The following is a 6,280-nucleotide window of genomic DNA, read 5'->3' on the forward strand; positions in this document are numbered from 1 at the left end:
CACAACGGCCTGCGGTGCTGGGATCCGGGTTCAGCCAATCAAGGTGATGCGCTGCAGGCTGTGTGTCCAAACGCTACCGGTCTCCAGGCAACCGCGAGCCCCGCCCCTCCCCACCCTTAAAAGGGCCGGGCGTCCAAGAAGCCACAGAGCATTAGTGTTCTCTGGCCTTCTGCTCCACAAGGCTGGGTGAAAATCTAGAGCTGGGTACACCCGACCTGAGTATCCCCAGTTCTGCTAAGAGCCGCTTCGCCTCTCCCACCCTTTCTTTTCACTGTAACACAGGAATGATTAATTCGGGCATTAGGTTTTCTTTGTGCTGTAAACAAACTTGCTTAGTGGAGTTAAGGAACACAAACTTATCTTCTGGTTCTGTAAGTTCAAGTCCCAACAGGACCCATTCATCCTGGTGGCTCCAGGGGAGAATGTTTTGTCTTTTCCAGCTTCTGGAGGCTGCCTTCTGGCATCCTGAAAGTAGCACGTTTGTGTGACATTCGAATAAAAGCTATAAAATATATTAATAGGCTTTAGAAATAACTTCAAAGGAACTAGTCCAGTAAACAGGTGAGCCCAGACTCCCAGGATGGCTAGGAGCTGAAGAGTCCTTGAGATAGAGAAGTCGTTAGACTCCCAGGATGGTTAGGAGCTAAGGAGTCCTTGAGATAAGGAAGTCACAAGAACTCCTAAGACAGTAAATGTAACCACATCCTAGGGGATAGATAGGGATATTTCCAGCTGGGGCTTTCAACTGTATGACTGGTTACTAAGGCACGTGACTAGAATTTAATTTGGGGGAGCCAATTGCTAAATGCCAAATTTGCTTCTGTATGAACTGCTTGCTTGCTACGCTATAAAAACCCCTAGACTGTAGGCGCTCGGTGTGGCTCTTGTTACTATCCATTAGAGTCCACCCCTGCGCAGGTTTATTTTCCTTTGTTTTGTTCTCTAATTCTTTTGGCCATAAAGATTTGTCTTAAACTCTCCAAGCGTCTCCAGTGTCTGTTTTACCGGGCGAGTGCTACATTTTATGGGGGCTCGCCCGGGACTGCCCATTACGGGTATCTTGACTGGAGACAGGCGGAACAGCTGTTTAAGCTGGTGAGTATTTTGTTGTAGAATTTCTTGGTTTTGTATTCTGGCTCCGGAGCTCTTACAGTCTGTGGTGGCAGACAGGACGCTGTCAGTGACCCGCCCAGACACTCGGGCCAAAGGGCAGGACGCTGCCGGCCGAGGTTTCTGTTTCTGTCTGAAATCGATCGATCGTTTCAAAGTAGTGAGCTCACTCGCGCTGCGCCGCGCTGCTGTCTGGTTGTCTGTTTAGCCTGAATGACTGTGTGGGAAATTTTGTGTATTGCCCTCCTGGGATTTGCTGCATTGTTGTGTTTAGTGTTAATTTGTTTGCCAGTACAGTGTGATCAGCGCTCATCTATTTGGATTACCCTGCTTATAGGGTGGGGAATCCTGTGTGTTGTCTTTGTAGGACTAGAAGCATACCTGGCTGAGAAGAACAAGCACCGCGAGATGGGACAGCAAGAATCTACTCTTAAGTCCCCTCTTGATTGCATTTTAAGTAACTTCTCTGATTTTCAGAAGAGAGCTCAGGGTTATGGGGGACCTCCACCCGATCGAGAAACTCTCCGGACCTTAAGCCAAGTAGAGTGGCCATCTCTTAAGGTTGGATGGCCATCTGAAGGAACTTTTGATCTGCCCATAGTTTTTGCAGTAAGAGCTATTATATATCAGGTACCTCACCCAGACCAATATGTGTATATAGATGTTTGGATAGATATAGCTACAGATAAACCTGGGTACATTAAGAGGTGCATAAAAGCAAATCAAAAGGTTAAGAGAGCTATTTGTGTGAGCGCTGCGGACATTAAGCCTCGCCCTCCCTCCGCTCCACCTGCACCTGAAAAAGAGCATCCCAAATCGTATCCGGTCCTTTCTGATGTTACTGAGGATATAGCAGACCCTGTAAATTATCCTCCTCCTTATCAGAAGCCCAGGGAGCCAGATTCAACTGTGCCCGAGAATGTCCAGAGTCCTCCCCACACCCGGGGGGGAACTCCTTATGCTCAACCTTCCTTTGCCGGAGGTGCCCCAATGTTACCTCTTAGGGAGGTGTTGCCCCCACTAGATGAAGGATCACATGCACCGTCCCGAATGATTTATATTCCTTTTTCTACTAGTGACATTTATAATTGGAAACATCAGACCCCGCCATTTTCAGAGAAACCTCAGGGGTTAATTTCTTTGCTTGAGACTGTTTTCAGGACCCATCAACCAACTTGGGATGATTGTCAGCAGCTTTTGCACACTTTGTTCACAACAGAAGAAAGAACCCGCATCAGCCAAGAAGCTGAAAAAGTATTTAGGGAAGAAGGGGGCACTAAAAGGGACCTAGAGAGGACTCTCCCCAGGAGCCCCCCCAGTTGGGATCCAAACAATGACAGGGATAGGGAATCGCTTACTCAATATCGCCAGGCGCTATTAAGGGGAATAAGGGCAGCTGCTAAGAAACCAACCAACTTTAGTAAGGTAGGTGAGGTAACTCAGGGGAGGGATGAGTCCCCTGCTGCATATTTAGAGCGGCTAATGGAGGCCTACCGGGTTTATACCCCTATTGATCCTGAGGTAGAGGAAAATCGCAAGCTAATAAACATAACCTTTGTCACTCAGGCAGCCCCAGACATTAGAAAGAAGCTCCAGAAAATAGAAGGATTTGAGGGAAAGAATAGGAGTGAATTATTAGAAATAGCACAGAGAGTCTTTGTCAATTGCGATGACCCTGAGTTAGGGAGAGCAGCTGTAAAACTACTCTTGGCACAGCAATCAAAAGGAAAGAAAGGGAAACAGCAGCCCTTTAAGGGAAAGAAGGAAACTTTCCCGCAGAAGCAATTAGATAGAGACCAGTGTGCTTATTGCAAAGAGAAGGGTCATTGGAAGAAGGATTGCCCTAAGCTACAGGCCGTAAATCAGGAACAAGGCTCACAAGTTTTGCTCCAATTAGATTGACGGGGCCAAGGCTCCATTTCCGTTGGCCCCCAGGAGCCTATGGTCACACTGTCAATTGAAGGGAAACCAACTACCTTTCTAGTTGACACGGGGGCCACTTATTCCGTCCTAAAGAGACCACTTGGGACATTACAAAAGGAATCCACAAAGGTAATAGGGGTCACTGGCAAAGCTGTCACATATCCTCGAGCCACTGCACGGATTACGGACCTGGCGCGAGGGACTATTACTCATTCCTTCCTGATTATTCCAGACTGCCCTTACCCGCTGTTGGGACGAGATCTGTTGCAAAAATTTCAAGCAACAATAACCTTCAACCAGGAGAAGGATGCAGAAGGCAAGGTATTAGTGACTGTGCCAATATCAGAAGAATACCTGATTGCCTCCCTCCCGGAAGGTAAGAGCGGGTTTAAGGGCGTCCCCGAGGAAGTAAAGCAGCAGGTTCCTGGAGTTTGGGCAGAGAACAATCCTCTGGGATTGGCAATACATCAGCCGCCTGTAGTAGTGCTGTTGCGGAGCGATGCTAGCCCAGTACGCATCAGGCAGTATCCTGTGCCTGCTCGGGCTAAACAGGGTATAGCGCAGCACTTGAGGCGCTTATTGGAAGCCGGGATTCTCCGGGAATGCCAATCTGCCTGGAACACTCCTTTGCTACCAGTACAAAAGCCTGGAACTCAAGACTATCGCCCAGTGCAGGACCTGCGTGAAGTGAATGCTCGGGTAGAGACCATACATCCTACTGTGCCAAACCCTTATACCCTATTAAGTTCATTGCCACCGACTCATGTTTTCTATTCAGTATTAGATTTGAAAGATGCCTTCTTTTGCATTCCATTAGCAAAGCAAAGTCAGGAAATGTTTGCCTTTGAGTGGAATGATCCCGAGAATGGACTTTCAGGCCAATACACTTGGACCAGGCTCCCTCAGGGTTTTAAGAACTCCCCAACCATATTTAATGAGGCTTTATGCAAAGACTTACAGGAGTTTCGAGCCGGCCACTCTTCAATTGTACTGCTGCAGTATGTGGACGATCTCCTTATCGCGGCCCCAAACCAGGAGAGTTGCCAGGAAGCTACGTTAGAACTACTCCAAGAATTGCAACGGATGGGCTATCGAGTATCTGCTAAGAAGGCCCAAATTGTCACCCAAACCGTGAGTTACTTGGGGTATGACTTGAGGAGAGGACAACGTAGTTTGTCTAGCCAAAGAATTCAGACCATATTACAGATTCCTGAGCCTGTCAGTAAAAGACAAGTGCGAGAATTTTAGGTGCTGTGGGATATTGCAGACTTTGGATACTGGGATTTGCAGAACTGGCCAAACCTTTGCATGAGTTAACATGGGGAAAAGAGGAACAATTTGTATGGACAGAGGAGGCACGAGAGTCTTTTCAAAAACTTAAGGAGGCCCTAGTTACAGCCCCGGCATTAACCCTGCCAGACTTGTCTACGTCCTTTCAACTATTTGTAACTGAGAAAAAGGGCATTGCTCTAGGGGTCCTCTGTCAAGAACTGGGACCTTGGAAGAGACCAATAGCCTATCTGTCCAGAAGACTAGATCCCGTGTCCTCAGGATGGCCCAATTGTTTGAGAGCACTTGCTGCTACCTCCATCCTTGTTAAGGAGGCCAGTAAACTGACTCTGGGTCAAGACATTCAGGTCATTGGAGAGCACTATTTAGAACAAGTGCTGCGGGCTCCACCGGATAGGTGGATCTCGAACGCCCGACTAACACAGTATCAGGCACAGTTGCTGAACCCCCCCGCAATACAATTTTTGAAAACAACGGCTTTGAATCCTGCTACATTGCTCCCGTTGCCAGACTCATCGGTGATCCATGACTGTAGACAAGTATTAGATAGCATTACAGGAGCCAGACCAGATCTACGGGATCAGGCCTATGAGAAGGTAGATTTAACCCTGTTCACAGATGGAAGTAGCTATGTTCGGGATGGGCAAAGGTATGCTGGAACCGCAGTGACCACTCAAGATACTGTGTTATGGAAAAAGGCACTGCCTAAAGGCACATCTGCACAACAGGCTGAGCTTATCGGACTCACACAGGCCCTTAGAATTGCTGAAGGGAAAAGTGCCAACATCTATACAGACAGTAGATATGCCTTTGCCACTGCCCATGTACATGGCGCCATCTACCGGGAGCGTGGGTTGTTGACTACTGCAGGAAAAGAAATTAAAAATAAGAATGAAATTGTAGCTTTATTAGAAGCCATTTGGTTGCCTAAAAAGGTGGCAATAATACATTGCAAAGGACATCAATGTATAGGGGGATTCCCCTATAGTAAAAGGAAACCACTTTGCTGATCGAGCGGCACGGAATGCAGCAGAAGAGGAAGAACACGTTAACCAACTGCTACTCATCCCACCCCCTACTTTGCAAATAGAACCGAGGTATGAGCCTAAAGAAGAAGAGAAAGGTGAGCAACTAGGGGGGTAAAAAAAGTAAACAGGGATAGATAGAATTACCAGACAACAGCATATACCTACCACAAGGAGTGTTAAGACAAATAATTCAAGAAATACATAGCAGCTCCCACTTAGGACAACAAAAACTAGAACATCTATTAAGAAAATATTATGAGGGAGCAGAAATCAGAGATATCATACACTCTGTTGTGTCTAGGTGTCAAGCCTGTGTCAAAGTAAATGCTGTCAATAAGAAATTACCTCCTCTCATCAGGCACCGAGGAAAAGCTCCTGGAGAGCTGTAGGAAGTAGACTTTACCGAAATGACTCCAGGGAAATTAGGCTACAAATATTTGCTTGTTCTAATAGACACCTTTACTGGATGGACTGAGGCTTTTCCTACAAAAGGAGAGACTGCTTCAACAGTTTGTAAAATACTTTTAAGAGAAATCATTCCACGATATGGCATTCCCATTGCTATAGGGTCAGATAATGGACCTGCTTTTGTGTCCAAAGTATCACAAGAATTGGCAAAAAGATTAGGGATCAATTGGAAATTACACTACATTTATCGGCCTCAAAGTTCAGGGCAAGTCGAGAGGATGAATAGGACCCTTAAAGAGACTATAATTAAGTTAAGAGAGGAGACTGGCGAAAACTGGGTAGAGCTACTCCCTTTTGCATTATATAGGGTTCGAAACACACCTTATACAGGAAAATAGACTCCTTATGAGTTAATGTATAGGCAACCAACTCCTTTGGTTCCACAAATAACAAGGGAAGAAATTGAGGGTTCTAATCAAAGTTTTCTAAAGTCCTTACAGGCATTACAACTGATACGTGCA

The sequence above is a fragment of the Saccopteryx bilineata genome, chromosome 4, assembly GCF_036850765.1.
Source record: "Saccopteryx bilineata isolate mSacBil1 chromosome 4, mSacBil1_pri_phased_curated, whole genome shotgun sequence".
In the NCBI taxonomy this organism is placed as follows: domain Eukaryota; kingdom Metazoa; phylum Chordata; class Mammalia; order Chiroptera; family Emballonuridae; genus Saccopteryx; species Saccopteryx bilineata.